Source organism: Balaenoptera borealis, assembly GCF_965194805.1.
Source record: "Balaenoptera borealis genome assembly, chromosome: 5".
Classification (NCBI taxonomy): domain Eukaryota; kingdom Metazoa; phylum Chordata; class Mammalia; order Artiodactyla; family Balaenopteridae; genus Balaenoptera; species Balaenoptera borealis.
Genome location: NC_138862.1, coordinates 6,027,002 through 6,050,672, shown reverse-complemented (window position 1 = coordinate 6,050,672; position 23,671 = coordinate 6,027,002). Strand labels below are relative to the sequence as shown.

Here is a 23,671-nt window from a genome sequence, read left to right as displayed (position 1 = left end):
AAAAATGGGACAAAACTTGGGGCAATGGAAAAGCTCAGTCTACACTGATAGAAAAATGGTGTCCATCTGGTCTCATTATGGCCTGTGGTGGGCAGATCATACATAGAGTATTGAATCCATTTATATGTGTGACATATTTTTGGAAGGAATGTCCAGATTAGACTAAGTACAGAAGAAGGCAACTGGAGAACATCACTTTATAGACCCAGTTAAAAGGATGAGGACTGTTTCACTGAAGAGAGGAGAAATTTGGAGGAGAATTTGTTGCCAGAATAGTGACCAGATTAGTGCTGGCCCATGAACCAATTGCATCCAAAGCCACTGGGGAAATTCGAAAAACTGACCCAACCTCAGATCCTGTCCAACTCTAAGAATCTATTACAAGATAAGGGAGAGGTTTTTTAAGATAGGTTATCATGCAGAATCAGGTATAATCCTAGGAAGCATTACTGCAGAAGAATCAACTGGGACCCAGATAGGCTAGGTGTAGGAAGTAGAGCGACTGAAACAAAAAAACCCAAATCAACCAAACAACTGGGTCTAGTGGGGGACAGGTCTAGGGGTGAGTGGAATAGATTTCTGTATGCTGTTGAGAGCTCTTTGCCACTGGAGATATTTAGGCAGAGTTTGGATTACTCTGATGCCACTAAAAGGGATTCCAGCTTTGGGAGGGAAGTTCATTTGAAAAAGCTTAAAGTTTCTTTCATTCATTCAACATATATTTGTTGAGTGCATCCTACAGGGCTGAGGATATAGGGCTGAATAAGAACAAGTCCCTGCCCTTTTGGAGCTCACATTTTATGATTTAATGATTTCAACAAAGTCCAGACTTAAAGAATGCCAACGCAGGAGATGGAAAAACCGAAGGCATGTAATTATGCAGCGAAACATTTAACTTAGAAATGAATATATTCTCATTTTCTCAGCAGAGTTAAGTTGAAAGAAAAGAAATAGGGAAATTTGATTTTGAGTGTGAATTTAGGCAAAAAGAAAAAAAAGCTGGCAAGTATGTAAAACGCTATCAAGTATGCTGAAAAAAATATAACTTTAATGTTGGTATGTTTAATGGAATGAAATCATGATGCTTAATTAGCCCACAGACAAGAGAATAGAAATGGGCAGGTTGGTGACCCTAAAAAAGAAACGCATAGTGTATCTTCTTTTACTCACTGGCCTTGGTAAGAGGTTTCTGCAGGCAGATAAGTTTTTGGGAAAAAGATGTTGGCACAATAAGGTCTTAGAACATCCTTTGAGCGTCAGTCAGAGGAAATTTAAGTTCAAACATTCCCTTGCTTTCAATGATCAGCTTAGCACTGTTATAAGAATAATGTCATTGTATGCAGTGTATTCGGATTTTCCCATTTGAATAAGTAATTTGGGGCTCTAAAGAGTTCTTTGGTATTATATTTGAATTTAATGCTAAATTTAAAGAACTTGAAAAATGCACAGATTAGGACTTTTATTTCTGTCAATGAGGTAATCCACATACACGGAAAACCTTACTTCTATTAAAGAAAACCCTAGAAATACTGGATGACATAAAAAAAGATCCTTCTAAATGCAAGGTTGAGATTGCAAGAGATAGAGGCAACATTCAAAGAAATTATGGCAGAGAATTTTCCAATCTCAAGGAAGAAAACAAATTCTTCGATTCAGGAAGTTCGGTGAGACCTAAATAAATAGAAATAAACAACAGCTAGATACATGGGAACAAAATTGTAAAACACCTAAAACAAAGGTCCTACATGGAAGCAGGGAGCAAAGTCAGGTTACCTAAAAAAGAAGAACAAAAATTAGACATCATCAGACTTCTCAACAGCAGCAGTAAAAGTCAGAAGACAGTAAAGTGACGATAAAAAGAATAGCTAACCTTATGGCAGGCATTGTTATGTTCTCAGGGTTTTACATTTACTATGTCTTTACAACAATCCTACAAGGTAGGAACTATATTATCCGGGTGTTGCCAATGAGGACGCTAGGCCCAGAGTCTCTGAGTCACGTGCCAAGTTCCTACAGCTAGTAGTTGGCGAAGCCAGGCAGAGCCTGTGCTTATGACTCTCACACCATACAGGAACATTTTCAAATAGCTGAGAGAAAATACCTTCAACTTAGAACTATATACCTGGGGGTATCATTAAAACGTGAGTGCACAACAAGGGCATTTTCAGACAAATAAAATGGAAACCAGATGGAAACCAGTAGACCTTCACTGAATTCACTGAAGAGAACAGCTATTAAAAAAAAAAAAAAGCATGGACTATGTAAAATAACAAAAATAATGATGACTAGTTTGGGGCTCTAAATAAAGGGAATGAGAATGCAGGACAACAAGGCAGGGAGATACAGCAGGAAGAGGGCTGGAGACTCCACATTGTAAGGTATGTGCTGCCTGGTGGGATGAGAGAGTGGATTAATTTGGGGCATCTGCCATGTATGTCTAGTCTAATTTTAAGGATAACCACCCAAAGAATAGAAAGGGGAAGGCATAATTTCCAAATGTATAGAGAGAAAACTTGATTTATCGAATAATTATTTTGATATAAAATATTCAAAATCATATTGATCCTCTTCTCTTGGGGTTTTATTATTGGATGTGAGTTTAAACGTGACTCCCCTGTTGAGAGGGAGGACACAGGCCTTTGCTGAGTGCCTGCTGTATGCCAGCTCTTTGGCTTACGTTGTCTGAGTTCATCATCAGAGGACGCCTACAAGGGAATGAGTATCACCCCCAATTTCCAGATACAGAAGCCAAGGTTCACTCAGAGAGTTTTCTTAACTTGCTCACAATCACACAGCTTTTATGAGGCCAGATATAACTTTAAACATGTCACTCTGACTCAGAGGCCAGGATGTTTTCCCCTCATTAGGGTTTCCAAACTCCTGAGGAGCACAGAGCTTTGTAAAGGGACTTTAAACCCATGTGTGTGCCATTAGCATTGTGCATGTCCCGGATAAAGAGTTTTCCTCCTACGTGTTCTCTGTTGTTCAACTATGTGTAGAGACACTTGTGAAACAGAAGGTGCAAAATCATTTAAAATTTATGAGGCTTTTTCAACAGTGTTTACCTTCCCAGGCAACAGACGTCAGGAATGCAGGATGTCTTTTTTATGTCAAGAAAAAAAAAAACCCCAAAAAACAAGCAGTCCGCTTACTAAATATGTGGGAATCCCTGAACTTGGCTTTCCACGCAAGACCCTCCAAGACCTCAGTGCACTGCACTGAAAGGGGTGTCTTCCACATCCACATTGATCCTGCTCCCAGGGGCGTGGAGAGTTCACTGCTTTCCTGCCAGAAAAACATATACTCCTTTTGGTTTTAACTCTACAGGTCTTGGCCAGCCTTCATACAATTTTAGTTAGCAATAAAAGATTTAAATAAAATTTTACCTATTTTTTTAAATACCTTCTGCTCTGGACTCAGCCCATCTTACACTCATTCACTCACTCATTCACTCACTCACTCCTTCATCTAGCACTTGCTGGGGTCACTGTGTGCCAGGCCCCACTGTTACTGAATCTGGACAGCCCTGAGGTCTGACAATGTGTAAGAGGCTTGCCCAAGGTTATGAGCTTGTATACAGAAGGGCCTTGCCTTTAGATTCACTGTATAGGGCTGTCTCATTTTATTTGTACATATTTCTATTTAATCTCCTTTCTCTACTCAACAGATCTTTATCTAAATTGTTGCTTGTTCGATATTTCCTGTACTTTTTCAAGGGAGTGGTAAAATTTGCTTTTCCTTAACTCTTTTTTTTCTGGATGCAATCTGATCTGCTCTGTTTCTGGCCGAGCACTGTGTGGATTAAGTCGGTCCAGGGCTGGGCAGGTGGGGTTCCCGGACAATGTGGGGGAACAGAGAGTTCAGGCTGGCTTCTGGCCCTGGCAGGGACACAGCTGTAGGGATGTCTTTGAGGACAGAGATTCATGCCAGATCTGGAAGGGTAACTAGGCTTGGCCACTGGGCAGCCTGAAAGCCTGTGTCTGAGGGAGGCGATTGGATGAATGCACTTGAATCTGAATAGAACTTTCAGCCTTCAGACCTGAAGGGGGTGATGAGATCTGAGAGGAAATGCGGTCCAGACGTCCTAGTTTTGCCAGCTCAGCCCTGGTTTATGCCTGGCAATGTCCTGCCTGATGGAGCATCTGGGCTCTCTGTAACGCAGTTGAATTTGAAAGATGACCAGAAATACACTCTCCCTTTCTTCCTGACCTTTCTTTTCAATGACAGTATAAGTGCAACTGGGCAGGTGGGCCTGGGGGTTGTGACCCACCTCTTGGGAGGCGTTGGCAGAGATGTTTGATGCTGCTGCCCCTGCTGGCCACTTAGGGTATTAGCCAGTTGGCCAAGGTCCCAGGCAAGACCTCTGAACAGATAAATGGGACCTCTATGCACAAGCTGGAGGGGCCCTGGGAACGTGGGATGTTGTAAGTTAGATCTGCATGAGGGTAATATTTTCTCTAGTCCACATTGTACTACTTTAAAGTAGTCACAGAACAATTACACTTTACAAATAGGGGAACAACTATTCAAATGACTACAGATATGTCACCTGAAACCATGGAGGCCAGAAGACAGTGGAATAACATCTTTAGGTGCTGAAAAAAGAATCGTCTAGTCAAAATTCAACATCCTGTAAAAACAGTCTTCAAAATTGATGGCAAACTGAAGACATTCTCAGATGACTGGAAACTAAGAGAGTTTGTCATCATCAGACCCGCTCTAAAAGAAATGTTAAAGGAAGTTCTTCAGGCTAAGGTAAAATGATACCAGAAGGATACTTAGAACAGGAACAAAGGAAGGGTAACAAAAATGGTAACTATCTGGGTAAATATAGTAGACTCTTCTTCACTTCTTAGGTGTTTCAAAATATGTATGGCCATTGAAATAAAAAAATAATAACACTGACTGATTATATATGAAGATATAATCTGTATGACAACTATAAAGTTTATGATATAAGCCATATAAAACTATACAGTTATAAATCATCTTCTACATTTTACTTGAAGCAGTAAACTATTAACTCTATGTAGACTGTGAAGTTTATATTTTATATATATATACATATATATGTATGTATGTACACACACACACACATTTCATATTATAATCCCTAGAGCAACCACTAAAAAAGTACCATATATATATACACACACACATATATATATATATATATATATATATATATATATATATATATAAATATATAAATATATGTAATATGGCCAAAAAGCCTAAGATAGGGCTTCCCTGGTGGCGCAGTGGTTGAGAATCTGCCTGCCAATGCAGGGGACACGGGTTTGAGCCCTGGTCTGGGAAGATCCCGCATGCCGCGGAGCGGCTGGGCCCGTGAGCCACGATTGCTGAGCCTGCGCATCTGGAGCCTGTGCTACACAACAAGAGAGGCCGCGACGGTGAGGGGCCTGCGCACCGCGATGAAGAGTGGCCCCCGCTTGCCACAACTGGAGAAAGCCCTCGCACAGAAACGAAGACCCAACACAGCCAAAAATAAATAAATAAATAAAAAAAAAAAAAAAAAAAAATCTACACTAATATCACACAGAGTAGACTTTAGAGCAAAGAAGCTTACCAGGGATAAAGAGGGGCATTATACATTGATAAATGGTCAATCACCAAGAAGAATTACAATCCTAATATGTGTATACACCTAAACTTGAAAATACATGAAGCAAAATTGAAAAGAATTAAAAAGTAGAAGTAGTTAAATCCATAGTTATACTTGGGCACTTCAACACTCCTTTCTCAGGAATCGATAGAACAAATGAATCAGCAAGGATATAGATGATCCGAATAACACTATGAACCAGTTTGACATAATTGATATTTATAGAACATTTCACCCAAATGTACATTGTTTTCAAATGCACACAGAACATTGACCAAGACAGACCACATTCTGGGGGACAGAACAAACCTTAACACATTTAAAAGAACTGAAATCATTAAAAGTATGTTCTCTCATCATAATAGAATTAAACTAGAAATCACTAAGAGAAAGATATCTGGAAAACCCCCAAACACTTGGCAATTATAAGCAATCCATAGGGATTACTGAAGTGACAAGGGAACTTAGAACACATGTAGAGCTGAGTGAAAAGGAAAATATGACCTATCAAAGCTGGTGGAATTCAGCTAAGGCTGTGCATAGAGGAACTCTTCTGGAATTAAATAGTACAGAACTAAATGCTTTTAATAGGAAGAAAGAGCTCTCAAGTCAATAATCTAAGCTTCCACCTTAAGAAAATAAACAAACAAAGCTATAAGTACATACAAAGAAAAAAATAATATAGATTATTCTAAAATTTATATGAGAAGGCAAAAGACCTAGAATAGCTAAGAGAATTTTGAAAAAGAATAAAGTGGGAAGAGACAGTCTACTCGATTTCAAGATTTATTACATAGCTACAGTAATCAAGACACTGTGGTATTGGCAGAGGGGTGGACCCATAGATCAATGGAACAGAACAGAAACCTAGAAACAGACTCACACAACTAAGCCCAATTTGTTTTTGACAAAGGTGGAGCAATTCAGTGGAGGAAAGATAACCTTTCCAGGTAACGGTTCTGGAAAAATTGAGTATGCATAAGCAGAAAAGTAAGTCTTCAAAAGTCTCACACTTTATACAAAAATTAACTCAAAATGGATCATGTACTAAAATGTAAAACTATACAACTTTTAGAAAGGAAATATAGGAGAAAACCTTTGGGATCTAGGACTAGGCACAAGCAGAATCCCTAAAAGGAAAAACTGATAGACTGGACTTCACTGAAATGGAAAACTTTTGCTCTGTGAAAGAGGATGAAAAGACAAGCTACAGACAGGGAGAGAATATTTTCAAACCACGTATCTGACAAAGGACTAGTATATGTAAAGTAAAAATACTGGTAGGACTTCCCTGGTGGTCCAGTGTTTAAGACTCTGTGCTTCCACTGGGGGGCATGGGTTCAATCCCTGATCAGAGAACTAAGATCCCACATGCTGCATGGTGAGGCCAAAAAAAAAAAAAAAAAAAAAACCTACTAAATTATATACATATACAGACACATATATAAAGAATTCTCAAAACTCAACTGTAACTGTGAAGGTATTTTTAGGTGTGATTGACATTTAAATCAGTGGACTTTGAGTAAAGCAGATTGCCCTCTGCAATGGGGGAGGCCCTCATCTAATCAGTTAACGGACTGCCAGCCCACCCTGCAGATTCTGGACTTCCAGCTTTCACAATTGCATGAACCAATTCCTTAAAATCTCTTTCTCTTTCTGTCCATGTCCTGTTGGTTCCGTTCCTCTAGAGAACCCTGGCCAACACAAGTAGTTGTTTGAGGCAAAAATTCAGGGGGTTTTAAATGCTGGAAAGGGGAAGTTCATAGTGATTATGCTAATGAAGAATCTTCTGGATAGGATGAAATGGGTCCATAGGTCTGTACACTGTTGGCCAAAAGAAGTCCCATTGCTCACTGTTTAGGAAAGTGTCTTCAATTAAGTCCAATGGGTCTGACATCCCAGGTCCCTTCAGCTGGTTGGAGCCAGTTGAGAAGAAACACAACATCTGTTCTGACAAGTACTTGTCAACTGCTGCTGTAAAGTGGAAAGGTTTTCTTTATATATGTTTGAAGCCCAGTGTCCAGCATACATTAGTCCTCAGTAAAAATTCCGTCCAGTTTTTCCTTTAAGATTCAAGCCATAAAATTGCCACACCAGGAAAAGAAGACTAGATCAAAAGGAAGGCAAAAAATAAACATCAAAGAAATTGAGTAAGACTTTCCACTCTTTCCCCTTGGTATGCTGATGTTAACCTTAGTCAGAAGTAAGGACTTCATTCCTCTAACTTAATTCTGCCAGCAGCCTGAGTGAGGCTGAAAGTGGATTCTCCCTCAGAGCTCAGTCCTGGCGACACTTTGATTTTGGCCTTGAGAGACTCAAAGCAAAGAAGCCAGCAGAGCCCACTGGACTTCTGACCTCCAGAAGTGCAGGATAATAAACCTGTGTGATTTGAAGCCACTCAGCTTGTAATAGTTTGTTTCAGCCACAATAAAAAGCCATACCCTATCCATTTTGGCATCTGTGGGCCTTTGCTGGTGCTTACATTGCTGCCAGGAACACCTTTTCTCTATTTCTCCACTTTGTTTGAAGTTCCACCTGTCCCGGGGGGTCCAGTTTTCCTGGCAGTTCCTCTGATTGGCACTTCCCTTATCCCAGTGACCCAACAGAATCAATCACGATCTATGGCGCAAAGTTCTATCTCGGCTCCTGCCTTGATCCGGCTCACACTGTCACTTGTTTGTATCATGGCCACTCCTTGTCTCCTCTGACTTTTAATGGTTGGTACCCTTGTCCCTAGGCTACTGCCTGATGGTCTGTCAATGAAATATTTATTGAGGAGCTATGCTGTGCCGGGCAGACGTGTCTCTGGTGGCGGCGGACACAGTGATACCTAAATCGGGCCCGAGCCCTATCCTCGTGGGGCTTACAGGCTACACACAGTCAGCGCCCAGAAACATTTGCTGACTCAATTGAACCAATACATCCTGGGAACAAGGGGGCCACAGTCACCAGGAAGCAGGCTTGGCCAGGTCTCTCTGTCGGGGCAGCCACATGCAGACACATCTTGAGCCATCCTCCTGCTCTGTGCACCATCTGCGGGGCTGGTGTGGGACCAGGATGTTTACCATAGGGCTTGGTAGAAGTTGGTCCAACCGCGATTTGCCTGGGGCATAGTAATCAGAGCGTTGTTTTTCTTTTTCTTTTCAAACTTCCTTTTTCATATGGTGACTAAAATGAGAATACTTGTGCATATATGTTTTAGTTTCCAAAAGGCTTTTTCACCTTTACCTTGACACTGGATCCTCATGACAAACCTAGGATTATATGAACCCTATTATACAGGTGAGAAATCTGATCCTTCAAGAGAATTTCCGGGTGGACCTGAAGGGTATTATGCTCAGTGAAATAAGTCAGACAGAGAAAGACAAACACTGCATGTTACCACTTGTATGTGGAATCTAAAAAATAAAGCAAACAAATGAATATAACAAAACAGAAACAGACTCACGGATATAGACAACAAACTAGTGGTTACCTGTGGGGAGAGGGAAGGGGGAGGGGCAAGATAGGGGCAGGGGACTAAGAGGTATATACCACTATGTGTAAAACAGATAAGCTACAAGGATACGTCCGTCACATAGCACAGGGAATATAGCCAATATTTTATAATAACCTTAAATGGAGTATAATCTATAAAAATTTTAAATAACTATATTGTGCACCTGAATCTAATATATATTGTAAATCAACTATATTTCTATAAAAAAATTAAAAGTAAAATTTGAAAAAGGATTTCTGATAGAGACTTCAGCCTTCCACGCAGCATTTTAAGACGTCCCTCACTAAAGCAAAGCAAAGCAAAACAACCAAACCTAGGTCCCATGATTGAGATTGCTGGAGGAGTGGCCCAAGCCAAAGGAGTAATGGACCACAATGGGTTATATTGGTGACCCAGGGAGAGGTGAGCTTTGGGACAATCCTGGGAAGAGAGAGGAAGGTGGAATTCACACTGTAGAGTGAGCCCATGATTAAAATGGTAACTGATTGTAAAGGTAAGGGTGGACAACGTCCAGAGTCCATCAGAACTGAGCAGTGATTAAACTGATGGCAAGACTTTGGGGTATAAGAAGGAGCGGGTAACCTACTTGGAGCCATTCTCTATCTGAGTGGGAGAAAACATGGACGGGAGGTAAAGTAAGGCAGAAGATCCTGGCTACCTCCATCTGCCTGGCCAGCGGCATCCTGCGCCATGTGTCACGGGGCGTCCTCCCCAGCGGGTGGGCTCCTCCACTCATGCCTGTCTCCCCAGCATCTAGAGCATGGTCTCCTGGGGACAGGGTTCGAATTCCATCTTTTTCTCAGATGGAGGAAGGATGGCCAGATGACAAGGCCCAAGAGTCTGGGCCTGAGAAACAGATTTTCCGGGGGTCCCTGGCACAAGGGCAAGAGGCAGCCTTCACCCCACCCCTCATTTCATGCATGCAGATTGCTAAGGCTCTCTCTCACCAGCCAGATCCCCAATTTATTGATCAACTACAGGGAAGAGACCCGTCAACCAGCCTGGATGCTGGGATCCACGGGCCCAGTGTTCTCTCCGGGTGGGGCAATTCATGTCCTGATTGAGTCAGCTGACCTTGCTGGTAGAGACTTTTACAACATACACCAGAACTCTTTACTTCTTTGCTGTCTTTACTTCTTCTTTTTTTTTTTTTTTAATTTTTTTAATTTATTTTATTTTTTGGCTGCGTTGGGCCTTTTTTTTTTTTTTTACTTATTTATTTATTTATTTATTTATTTAGGCTGTGTTGGGTCTTCATTTCTGTGCGAGGGCTTTCTCTAGTTGAGGCGAGCGGGGGCCACTCTTCATCGCGGTGCACGGGCCTCTCACTATCGCGGCCTCTTTTGTTGTGGAGCACAAGCTCCAGACGCGCAGGCTCAGTAGTTCTGGCTCACGGGCCTAGTTGCTCCGCGGCATGTGGGATCTTCCCAGACCAGGGCTCGAACCCGTGTCCCCTGCATTGGCAGGCAGATTCTCAACCACTGCGCCACCAGGGAAGCCCTGTCTTTACTTCTTAATGTGCATGTCTTTTGGCTCATGTTTTCACTCTTCGCTTCATTATTGTAACAGGTAACGGGAAGCTCTCATGTGAGTCCCGAGCAGAAGCGTTGCCTCAGATGCGGAGTCCAGCGGCCTTGCTGTGCCTGAGGCCTCTCCATCCTGGATGCCAGCTCCTTTCTGGCCACAGGGAAGCCCTGGGAAGGGTTGAGGGCTCCAGATCCAAGACAATGGCTTCTGACAACTTGGCAGAGTAGCTGGGAAAGTTCTTCCCTTCAGAGAGCAGCAAGCCAGCTCCAAAGATAATTCAGGAGGGCGTGTCACAGCCTCTCATTTTTGTATGAATACACATTTAGCCCCTAGAGGGGCCTTGCCTCTCCTCTGTCACTGTTACACTCCCAGGAGGAAAGATGTGGAGATTTATACCTGAGGAAAGGTTTTCTAAGGTTCTATAACATGGTCTTGTTGTTTTGGGAGCTGAGGGTGATTGCCAAGAATGTCCGACAAAGACATTCTTGCTTCATGTGTTTTCAAGAGGAAAGGTCTTGTGCAAAGACTGTGAGAATGATGGTTCAGTCCTTGCTTGCTCTGTGGAACTCCACCAGGAGGAACTGGGCTATGTAAATTATTGAACAGCAACTTCTCTCACCAACGGGGAACTTTTGTCAATTTCAGAACAGCTATTATTATCACTAAAACCATTGATGTAGTGAAATTTATAGTGTTCCCTTTTGAGACTGGAAAATCTATCAAATGCTTAAACCATTTTCTTATGCTATAAAGTAAAATTAACGATGTGTCTTTTTAATGATCTTTTTTCTAAGATTAAAACCTTTGATGTGGAAAAATACTGGTTACTGTCTCTATTTTGAGACCTGGCTGAATTACATTAATTTCTCTGTCCATGACAGATCGCCCCTGTCCACTGCAAATTCTACCTTCCCTTTGTTTAAATAAGTGAAACTGATTATTCAGTTTTCCACGTTTTCTAAATTATTGATTTCACTCCAGTGGTTCAATTCATTCCAGAATTTTATTCACTAATGGTATGACACTGCACTTTCTTGCATGACGAGGTTCTTTTATGGTTGGCAATAATTCTGTCGATAGGAACACATGAAAATATCCTATTTACAGCTCTGTAGGTGGAACTTGGCTAACATAAGGCATCCTGATTTGTTTGTATGTGGCTTCCAATAGGATGTAGAGTTGAAATATTAATTGTACAATTCTACTGTTTTTGAGCAGATGAGCAAAAATGAATAATTTCCAAAAGTCCTTTCGCTGTGACCAGGGCTTAAAGTACATGGCAAAATGAACAAAAACAACATTCCCCAAATATGGACCATGACCAGAGTCAAAATGACGAAGCAAGACATCCCTCCTGGGCCCCCATCACTGGCATCCCTTTCCCTCCTGGTGTCCCAGCCCAGCAGCCTGGGCACCCCAGGGACTTCACTGTGGCCGAGGCTGTCATCCCCAGTAGTGCCAGGCATGGCCTGAGCGATGGTCTCCTATTGAAATGTACCTACCTTGAGTCCCAGCACACATCCTAATGTGCCACCCCTTCTGCAAACAACACTCTAGTTTTCAGCAAAGCTCTTCCATATTTTAGCCTGAATGACTGACAACTGGCCGCATCATGTGACAGGGGTGAGAAACCAAGAACAAAGAGATGTCACCTCTTCCTCCTCTTTGGTCTGCATGATGCCATGGGCAGGCTTCTGGGGGGGTCACAGCAAGACAGGAAGGGGTATCCTCAGTGTCTGCTAGTGCATGATTTAACACTTTTATGGCAACACCACGCGCGGGTTGGGGGCTTAAAAACAAATGATATGAGGTCTCCGTTCCCAAGTGACAAGGTGACAAACATGTGAGCCAAGAGCCAGCAGCCCCAGCAGTGCAATGTGGCGAGTGGGGCTGCAGAGGCAGGGACAAATGTGGCAGGAGGCCGAAATCACTAACTCTGAGCTGGGGAGAGAAGGGGACATTTGATGTGGGTTCTGATGGCTGAATAGGAGTTCTCTAGGGACCTGGGGAAGGGAAGAGTGGGCAGGAGAGTAATAAATAATGCTAGAGTGTTATGTCACAAGTGGCAGACGGTCAGCATGGTTGGTAAGAGGTCTCTAATGAGGCTGGGTGAGCAGTTGGGGTCAAATTATGAATGGTTTTTTCAGTGTGGGCATGCGTCTGGCCAGAAGCAACCACTGTTTTCAAGCAAGGGCCTGATTTATTTAGGTCAGATTCTTCTAAGAGTGGAGCTCAGGGGGAGGCCAAGCATGGGGTGGTTGCAAAGCACCAGCTAGAGATGGGGAGGCCTGGACTGGGATGGACGTGCTTATGGAGAACTGACTGGATTTTGTGAAGGGTGAGAGGAGGGGCCTCAGGCATCCCACCCGGGTGTCGGGCTGGACGATGACACTGTAGATCCACAAAGGGGGTCACAGGTCCAGCTGGTTGGTGGGGAAGCTTGTGAGCTCAGTGATGACATCTGCTCTGATGGGTCCTTCCCTCTCGGATGGAAAGGCTCTTCTCAAATGCATCTGTCTGCCTCTCTGCGTCTCACCCCTTGCCCTGCCTACTTCACAGTCTTGGGAGCTTTGGCAATTGTTACAGAACAAAGAGATGGTGGAACCTTATGGAGAGGCAAAACCAGGGTCCCATCCCTCCACAGCATGCCTGGGCTCTAAAGAGATGCAGCAGAAGGAGGTGTGACATGGCTGGAAGAAGCTTGCCCACAGATGTCTGTTCGTGGCACGAATTTTGGCTCGTGTTGGCGTTTTCATGCCTGGGCATTCTATAATGGGAGTCAGCCCATTGATGAGAGACTGGGTCTCATCCAAGTGAGTAGATCTGGAAATTCCTGCTTTATCACTTGCTTTTTCTAGGACAAAGCATATAAGAGCTCCATCCTTCCTTGGCTGCATGGGGTCAGGGAGTATGGCAAGGCAGAAAGTGCTGAGAAAAGCATGTTCTCCTGATTCCAGGGAGAGAAGGACCCAGTACTTGAGAAAATTTTACATAACTATAATGCTTTTATAACACTCAACCCTGTTTCCAAGGGTAGCCATTGTTTTCTGCCCTGTGGGCTTTGGGGACAGTGTGGTCCATGCACGAATGTCAAAAACCAAGTTCACTTCTCAAAGTGCCTCAACAAGCTTCCTTTCATCTGTGTTCATGAACTTAGACAGCATGTTGCCAAATGGACATCGTGTAATAGACAGAAAGGACAGACGTATCGCGCCATTATTTATTTCCCTTTGATTTATTTTGCTTTAGAACATCATTCTCCAAAGTGAGGACCTTGGAACAACAGTCCTACAACGTGCTCTTTGAAAAATGGGTTACATTATTAGATACGTTTGGAAAAGCCTGCATTCCTCATGCCCCTCTTGAATTTTCACAATTCACCATAAAGGCTCTGAGAAGTCCTGCACTAAAAAACTGTATGGACCAGGTTGTTAGTACATGAGACTCTAGACACTGTTTTTAATTTTTTAAAATACACTTTTAACGCCCAGGGGACAGACTTTTGTAAATGTTGCCCTAGCACACACAAACCACGAGAACCTTAAAAGTCATATTCTTAAGTCCATAAAAAAGGAAGAGGGACTTCCCCGGTGGCGCAGTGAGTAAGACTCAGTGCTCCCAATGCAGGGGGCCCGTGTTCGACCCCTGGTCAGGGAACTAGAGCCCACATGCATGCCTCAACTAAGAGTTCACATGCCACAACTAAGGAGCCCACGTGCCGCAACTAAGGAGCCCGCCTACTGCAGCTAAGACCCGGCACAACCAAATAAATAAATTTAAAAAAAAAAAAAGGAAGAAAAATGGAAAAACCATGGGTAATGGAATGCAAGGCTGGTCCTGGACATCTAAAGAGGATCTTATCATTTTTTGCATGGCTCTTCCTTTTTCATTTTTACCTCGTCTCTAATTAATTTTTCTTATTGCTCTCCACCCTATTCCTGGATGTTTTGCCTCAGAGGGAAGCAGGGTAATTGGCTTCCTATCTCTTTTTTAAAGGTTTCTGATCCAGCTTGCAGTCCAGGCACTAATGATGGTTTATGGGGTTTCTTCTTTTGAAACAAATCTCTGCTAACTCTTGCCAGCCTTCCATTCACATCAGGTTAAAAGTGATGGACATACATGATTACTTTAGGTTATTTCTAGTTGGCCAGAGACTGTTTTCTGGGGTCCAATTATTTGACCTCTCTGTGGTTCACTCTCCTCATCTGTAAAATGGGGATAAAACAGCACTCACCTCACACAACTGTAGTGAGAGAAAGAAACAAGTTAATGCTTGTAAAACATTTAGCGTAATGATTGGCATGGAGATGTGATAACAGTTAATAATAATTTTACCTCCAAAAAAGACAGTGAGTTAGTCACACTGACTATGATTAATTCTTTCTCCCAGGCTTCACTCAATGAAATCAACAATTAAAAATTCTGGATAACAGAGCCTTCACATCACAGTGTTGTTCATTCATTCACCAATAAATAAATGCTAACACTTTTTACTTTCTTTTGGAGATCAGAAGTGCTTCTGTGTGGACTCAAACAACCACTCAAAGGGCCCTGGAATAGCAGGACTAGGGATACAAAATTAATGCACAGAAATCTCTTGCATTCCTATACACTAATGATGAAAAATCTGAAAGGGAAATTAAGGAAACACTCCCATTTACCATTGCAACAAAAAGAATAAAATACCTAGGAATAAACTTACCTAAGGAGACAAAAGACCTGTATGCAGAAAACTGTAAGACACTGATGAAAGAAATTAAAAATGATAAAAACAGATGGAGAGATATACCATGTTCTTGGATTGGAAGAATCAACATTGCAAAAATGACTATACTACTCAAAGCAATCTACAGATTCAATGCAATCCCCATCAAACTACCAATGGCATTTTTCACAGAACTAGAACAAAAAATTTCACAATTTGTATGGAAACACAAAAGACCCCGAATAGCCAAAGCAATCTTGAGAAAGAAAAACGTAGCTGGAGGAATCAGGCTCCCAGACTTCAGACTATACTACAAATCTACAGTAATCAAGACAGTATGGTACTGGCACAAAAACAGAAATATAGATCAATGGAACAGGATAGAAAGCCCAGAGATAAACCCACACACCTATGGTCATCTTATCTTTGATAAAGGAGGCAAGAATATACAATGGAGAAAAGGCAGCCTCTTCAATAAGTGGGGCTGGGAAAACTGGACAGCTACATGTGAAAGAATGAAATTAGAACACTCCCTAACACCATATACAAAAATAAACTCAAAGTGGATTAAAGACCTAAATGTAAGGCCAGACACTATCAAACTCTTAGAGGAAAACATAGGCAGAATACTCTATGACATAAATCACAGCAAGATCCTTTTTGACCCACCTCCTAGAGAAATGGAAATAAAAACAAAAATAAACAAATGGCACCTAGTGAAACTTACAAGCTTTTGCACAGCAAAGGAAACCATAAACAAGTTGAAAAGACAGCCCTCAGAATGGGAGAAAATATTTGCAAATGAAGCAACTGACAAAGAATTAATCTCCAAAGTTTACAAGCAGCTCATGCAGCTCAATGTCAAAAAAACAAACAACCCAATCCAAAAATGGGCAGAAGGCCTAAACAGATATTTCTCCAAAGAAGATATACAGATTGCCAACAAACACATGAAAGGATGTTCAACATCACTAATCATCAGAGAAATGCAAATCAAAACTACAATGAGGTATCACCTCACACCAGTCGAATGGCCACCATCAGAAAATCTACAAACAATAAATGCTGGAGAGGGTGTGGAGAAAAGGGAACCCTCTTGCACTGTTGGTGGGAATGTAAATTGATACAGCCACTATGGAGAACAATATGGAGGTTCCTTAAAAAACTAAAAGTAGAACTACCATACGACCCAGCAAGCCCACTACTGGGCATATACTCTGAGAAAACCATAATTGAAAAACAGTCATGTACCACAATGTTCATTGCAGCTCTGTTTACAATAGCCAGGACATGGAAGCAACCTAAGTGTCCATCAAAAGATGAATGGATAAAGGAGATTTGGCACATATATACAATGGAATATTACTCAGCCATAAAAAGAAACGAAATGGAGTTATTTGTAGTGAGGTGGATGGACCTAGAGTCTTTCATACAGAGTGAAATAAGTCAGAAAGAGAAAAACAAATACCATATGCTAACACATATATAGAATCTACAAAAAAAGAAAATGGTTCTGAAGAACCTAGAGGCAAGACAGGAATAAAGACGCAGACATAGAGAATGGACTTGAGGACACAGGGAGGGGGAAGGGTGAGCTGGGACAAAGTGAGAGAGTGGCATGGACATATATACACTACCAAATGTAAAATAGACAGGTAGTGTGAAGCAGCCGCATAGCACAGGGAGATCAGCTCGGTGCTTTGTGGCCATCTAGAGGGGTGGGATAGGGAGGGTGAGAGGGAGACGCAAGAGGGAGGAGATATGGGGATATTTGTATACATATGGCTGATTCACTTTGTTATACAGCAGCAACTAACACACCATTGTAAAGCAGTTATACTCCAATAAAGATGTTAAAAAACAAACACGAATGCTTAAAGGAACAAAGATGTATGAATTTAAAAAAACCAGAAAACTACACCCCCCCCCCAACTTTTCCTGCACCTCCCTTATGGCACGGGTTACAGCGGTGACAAGAGGGCACAGGGCTGGTAAGTGGCTTTGGAGCCCATGATCTCAGTCACCACTGGGTCAGTTTCATCTGAAAAATAGTAAAGTCTCCCACGCACTCCACCAGGGGTGGAAGTGGTAGAGGGGTGGAATATCGGAAGCTTGAATGAAACGGTTTACAGACATGGCGCTTTCAAAGTAGGAGAGTTTGGACAAAGTAAGAGGCCCTCTAAACTGCACTGTAGCTTTTGCTTTTAACGTGATTCCACCCCGCGGAAGGGAGCGGGCAAGAAGTCACGGCTGATTAATAATTGATTTCCTTGCCGTGCCCTGGCACACCCACCTGTGGGCTAAAGGGAAGGAAATGTCTGAAAGGCCAGAGCCGAAGGGGAGGGCCCCAGCATACAGCTTCGGAAACAAGTGGCCAGTGCCCTGACTTCCTTAGCCTCCTCCCTGCTCTGTACTTCTCCCCCTTAACCAACATGATGGTCAGAATCAGAAGGAAACGTCCCTGTGCTCAGGTCTAGAGATGCTGAAGCGCTTGGGCAAAGTCCTAGGGGTGTAAGATGGTATCCCTGGGACAATGGAAGAGAGCTGTTGAGTGGGCTGGGGGTTCCTGCTAACCTCCTACAGAACAACTCTGACCTAGCTCGTTTTGGGGTATTGGAGGCCCAGACACATTCCATTTGCAAAGAGAGTTTCTAGTACTAAAAATAGATGGAAAACAATGATGAAGTCTTGATTCTAAATGGTGACTAATGCTGGGTAACTGTTATGAGCTTACTTGCTATCTGTATATCTTCTTCAGTGAGGTGACTGTTCAAGTCTTTTGTACATATTTAAGTTTAGTCATTTGTTTTCTTACTATTGAGTTCTGAATGTTCTTTATATATTCTGGATATAAGTCCTCCTTCGTCCCCCACTTAGAACCAAGCAGCTCTTCCTTGTTCTCCCACCACCTTCTGTTAAACTTCATTCACGTCCAGATCCAACTCCTGAAATGGACAGTTACTGACAAGTTGGTCTCTCTTCTGCCATGGGGGCTCCCTGAAGGAGAAAGATGATGACTTTTATCTTTTTTTTGTGCCCTCTTCAAAAGATGATCAATATATGAAGTCAACGCTCCAGAGTTTATATGCTTGAAATGAATGTCCTCTCTTGCAAATGGTCCCCGGGACTCTCTTCAACGCCTCTCTAGGAGCTGTTAGCAGAGCTCAGGGCACGTGAAAGTCTCCTCAATCGTAAAAGAATCTTTGAGTGTGGAGTTGATTTCAACACCTCAAAAAAGAGAAGGTAGATAGCTTCTCTGACAAGGATGGTGCATACCTCTGAAGAATGGGTTTCTTGAGAGGGTGGCCAATGCTCCTGCAGGCAATGCTGAGATAAGGGTTGGTGGCTCTCTTCCACATAACCCTCCGTCCTGATGTCCACTGTTCAAATAAGGGAGCTGGAGGAGCCAACGTCCAGAGCCAGAAGCTTGCAGAACCAGGATGACTGGCCCTGCCTCTCTGTCACCTCCCTGGCTTGGAACTTCTACCTTTAAGATGCAAGGCGGGACTTCCCTGGTGGCAGTGGTTAAGAATCCGCCTGCCAGTGCAGGGGGCACATGTTCGAGCCCTGGTCTGGGAAGATTCCACATGCTGTGGAGCGACTAAGCCCGTGCGCCACAACTACTGAGCCTGCGCTCTACAGCCCACGAGCCACAACTACTGAGCCCACGTGCCACAACTACTGAAGCCCAAGCGCCTAGAGCCCGTGCTCCGCAACAAGAGAAGCCACCGCAATGAGAAGCCCGCGCACCACAACTAAGAGTAGCCCTCGCTTGCCGCAACTAGAGAAAGCCCGCGGGCAGCAACGAAGACGCAACAACGAAGACCCAATGCAGACAAAAATTAAAAAAAAAAAAGAAAAAAAATTAAAACGCTTTAAAGAAAAAAGATGCAAGGCAAACACCTATTTTTAGACTTTAGAATCCAGTTAGGTTTATTTATTTATTTATATATTTATTATTTTTTTGGCCACGCTGTGTGGCTTGTGGGATCTTAGTTCCCCGACCAGGGATCGAACCTGAGCTCTTGGCAGTGAAAGCTTAGGACTTGCTCCGCTTGGTTAGCCGCTGGACCACCAGGGAATTCTCCGGGTTAGGTTTAGATGCTCCAGCACTCACTGGAGGTGTCAAGGGGAGCACGTCCCTCCGTGGATGATGTGCATTATGCTGAGGAGGAAGTACAAATACCCACCCCAACAGCTGAAAGCCAGGGGTCTTGTTCTGAGTCCTTGGGTTTTCATGTGCCATAAAATTGCATTATGATGAAAAAATCCCAAAATAAAGCAAAATACTTACATGAAAGTACAAAATACAAAACTTACTGATGCGAGTTTATACACTGTTTACTACACTCCGGCTGTGGCCTAAGGGCTGAAGGGCTCTATTTTTTCGGAGGTGGCCAGGGTCATCGGAACTCAGCCCTCCTGCCTAACCCGACCCTCTTTAAACCAGGGTAGACTGCCCTTTCTGGACCCACTCGGAGTGTGAATCCCTTCATTGTCTGGGAAGGTGGGGTCCCATCTACTTATAAGAATGAGGGGCTGCCCTATCCCAGTCTGTAGGGCGTGACTGGTCACAGCCTTGTAGGCCCGCATGGGCCAACCTGGCTGTAGCCAGAATCTCCTCACTGAGGCCTCACACAGCCGGCACGTACACCAGATCCCGAGCCAATTTCAGCCACTTCCTCCGAGCTCGGGATATCAATTCCCACAACCCTTCACCTTGGTCCCTGAGAGCTTTGCTTAATGCTTCAGAAAACCGCTGCTGGCCTGAAATACCTCCCCGGCACAATCATTCTAATTAGTACAGTGGATGCCCAAGAAGCACCATTTTCCAGGCCTCAAAGAAACTCTGGTCGGTTCTCTAAATTTCCATGCGGGTCCCCGGGACTGTCTGAGCCATGGTGCTGGTTCCACCGGGTTCTTTATCGGAAGTGCAGGACTTCCCGCTTGTGGCAGCTCTCCCCTCTTTGAGATGAGTAAGAAGTAGGCACCACCTCCACGCCCTGTGATCACCAAGGGGGGAAAGGATTGCCCCGTGCTTCCCATAACCCCCGGACCCAACCCAACGGCATAAGCGGAGCTTTCTCCACGCCCTCCAGCCCCTGCACACATCTCTGCCCTTTGTCCATCCTCCCACTTGTCTATCCAACAAGTACTGTTCAAGCATCCACTCCGTGCCAGGCCGAGCCTCTGCTGGGGATGAGGTGGTCTTCCCATGGATGTTCGGCAGAGGAGCATTCCAGACAGAAGGAAGAGGAGGTGCCCAGACCCTGCCATGGAATGAGCTCGGCCTGTTCAAGGAGCACAGGAAGGCTGCTGTGACCGGACGAAGTGGACTTTGGCCAGGGGCCCCGTTCTGTAGTGGAGGCTTCCAATCTGAGAAACGGCCCCTTTCCATGGGGCCATCACTGATAAATACGTGTTCTGCAGTATTTGTGGGGCGCTGGGTCCCCTTCCTTCTTATTAGAGCAGTGCTTCTCCATCAGGGCCAACTTCGCTCCCTTTGGGACACGTGCCAACGTCTGGAGACAACCATGTGTGTGCGCGCGCGCGTGCACACCTGGCATCTAGTGGGGAGAGGCCAGGGTTCCTGCTAAACATCCTGCAACACACAGGACAGTCCTCACAACTCTGATCCCAAATGTCAATCGTGCTGAGGTAGGGAACCCTTGTTTTGGGTCTCAGCAGCCTATGACTGGCAGTCACGGGTCCCCTGCTGCGGAGAGGGTGTGGGGTGGAGGTGGGGGACATGGGGCAGAGCTGTCTCTGCTTCTGCAAAATCCTTTCCTCAAGGGGAGCGCTGTGCGTGACTCACAGGTGGGACCCACCCCACGGTGAAGGGGACAGAGCAGCCACTATCCGGGCTCCTCCCGGAGCTTAGCAAACACCAGCCAGCGTCGGTGAGCTCTGGTGCAGGAGACCGTGCTTTCATTTTCCCGACCTGTGTATCCAAAGCTACGCGATTTGTGCACACTGACCCGTGTCACCACACGGTAGCACTGAGCCACGGGCAGGCAGATTCCTGTCTCAGCCTTCCCTCTGCCTGGATGGCTTTTCATCGTTCCAATCTCAGGGGACACTGGCCTTCCACCACTCAGTCCCATCCTCCCCAGCCCCTTTTCTCTAGGTCTTGGACCCTCCTTGCTCTCCTCGATTAAAAAACATCTGCCCTGTGTCACAGCCCCTCGGGATACCAGAAGCGAGGCCTAGAGCCCTCTGAGCCGAGGTGAGCTGAGGTGTGTGTGGGTGACAGACGTGGCTTGGTACCAACGCCGGACAGAGGAGGCACAAGAGACGGAGCGCGAGACTGGGAGGGGCTTGGGGGAGGGAGAGGACGGGGGTGCCTGGGGAGGCCAGGCATTACCTCACTCACCCCTGGGCTCTGGCCGCCTCACCTAAAGGCTGTGGAAGCTGCATCCGCCTGGCTGTGCCGGACCATCAGCGCTCAGCTGCGAGGCTCATTTGGTTACCCCAGGAAACGAGCTGCATCAACCGAGTGAGGCTGGTGATCGTGCCACCCTGCTCCCAGCGCTGACTCTTATCTGATCAGCCTCTTCACGGGGCATTCGCCAGCCACCCACAGCTTCGCCCACTGGATCCCTGGGCTGGGGTGGGGGTGGGGTTGTCTTCCTTTCTCTCCAGCTCAGCAACAGTTGTTCTGCACCTTTCAGGCTTTGGCGCTGTAGCTCACCAAGTATTGGGGGGTCTTCGTCCTCCCCCCGAGAAGAGCTCACTTCATCTTTGCGCAAGAAGGATCACATGCTAACCGTGGCAAAAGAAGGCCTGGCATTGCTCTGAGGTTACTGCAGATACGAGATCAAGGAAAAGAAGTCAGTTCCTTTGGCCTGGGGTAGGGCCTGAGGGTGGGGAATTTTAAAACTTTCCCAGGCAACTTTAATGTGCGGCCAGGGTTGAGAACCCCTGAATGAGATGACCCATGACGTGTCCCCAACTCTTAAAAAGCGTACCTGTATATTTTCGCACATGAATCTCTAGCTAGCTATTTTTTCCGTGCCAGAGGGAGCTGGGGGCCCACTGGCACCTTCTCATCCATCTGACTGCTCACCCCCTCAGCCGCTGCACGCTCCTTAACTTCCCCGCGCCTGTTTCCTCATCTGTGAAGTGGGAATGGGCATACTGCCTACTTCGCTCGGCGGTCCTAAGGATTTAAGAGCCCCCGTAACTCCCCATTCCGTCGTCTGACCTTGACTCTGCTCATAACCAAGTTGTTTGCTATGAAAATAGCATCTCTTTTCTGAAAGGGGGGGGGACGGACTTCGTTCTGGAGGCATCTGGGGTTTGGGGAGTGCGGGACCGCGGGGCTTTCCCCCGCACGGAGAGCGTTTTGGAAGTTAACTTTGGGACCGTCCCCTGGGAGGGCAGGACGGTAAACGCAAAGCCCCGGCCTAAGGGGCATCGGAGCAAACTCCACCGTCGTGAACGTCTGGTGCTCCGTGAAAGATGCTCTTCCCCTGGGGGCGACCAAAGAGGAACAAGGCAGACCGTGCCTGCCGCCTCCCCTGGCGCTCGGCGCGGGAGTCCCGCCACTTCCCGGAGCCCCGCGCGGGGCTCTGGCGGGGACTCGGGGGGGGAGGGAGGACGGGGAGGGGGAGGAGGGGAGGGGCCCCCTCGGGAGGGCCCCCCCCCCTCCAGCAGCAGCGCCAGCTGCAGCAACGACCCGCGTCCGCGGGCCCGCCGTCCCGCCCCCGCCTCCTCCTCCTCACCTATCAGATTTCCCGTGCGCATGGCGCGCCGCTCCTCCCACCTCCTAAATGCCGAGCGGAGGGGACAGCCGCGCTGGGCCTGGACCCGCTCCTCCGCGGACGGTCGCAATGTGGCTCTGAGCTCCGGCGGCTGCACCGGCTCCGCGCGCGGAGTGCTGGGCGCACGGTGAGGGCCGGCGGGGCCGAGCGGGCGCGCGGGGCGCGCGGGCGGGGACGGGGGAGCCGGGGGCGGCGGCCGGGGCCGGGCGGTTTTGCCCGCCAGCGCACTTCCGAGGACCGCCTACGGCGGGCTTGGGCTTGACCTCTTTCTTTCTTCTTTGCACATTAAGGCAGTGGTTACAGACTAGATGTGATCAAAGTTGGTCCAACAGTGTATTCATTTAAAAGATTTACCTTTGTTGTTGAGAGCGTTTATGTTCTAACCGCTGAGCAAATTTCAGTTATCCGATACAGTGTCACCAGCTGTAGACACCTTGCTATGCGGTAGATCCTCAGGAGCTCTTATTTCCCTCACGCTCTAGCGCCTGGCAACCACTCTTCTACTCTCTATGATTTCCACTTAAAAAAAATTTAAGCTTCCCGTGTAAGCG

General features: G+C 45.4%; 1 long non-coding RNA gene and 1 pseudogene across 4 annotated transcripts in view; one reads left to right on the top strand and one right to left on the bottom strand.

Annotated features, from left to right (window-relative positions):
• Positions 1 to 1,439: 1,439 nt before the first annotated feature.
• LOC309629639 lies at positions 1,440 to 23,157 on the bottom strand. Of its 2 annotated transcripts, XR_014245161.1 has the most exons (3): positions 23,082 to 23,157; positions 21,753 to 22,160; positions 1,440 to 1,671 (listed from the first exon to the last, which is right to left on the bottom strand). It is a non-coding gene; the product is annotated as an uncharacterized lncRNA (long non-coding RNA). The 2 variants fall into 2 exon arrangements; XR_014245162.1 differs by lacking the exon at positions 23,082 to 23,157 and having other exon boundaries at positions 21,753 to 22,610.
• LOC309629624 (beta-1,3-galactosyltransferase 5 pseudogene) overlaps positions 23,157 to 23,671 on the top strand; it is a 54,276-nt pseudogene continuing 53,761 nt past the window's right edge. Inside the window, exon 1 of one of the 2 annotated variants that reach the window (XR_014249470.1) lies at positions 23,157 to 23,247. The product of XR_014249470.1 is annotated as a beta-1,3-galactosyltransferase 5 pseudogene (transcript). The remainder of the gene's footprint in view (positions 23,248 to 23,671) is intronic. The other variant, XR_014249473.1, reaches the window with a different exon arrangement.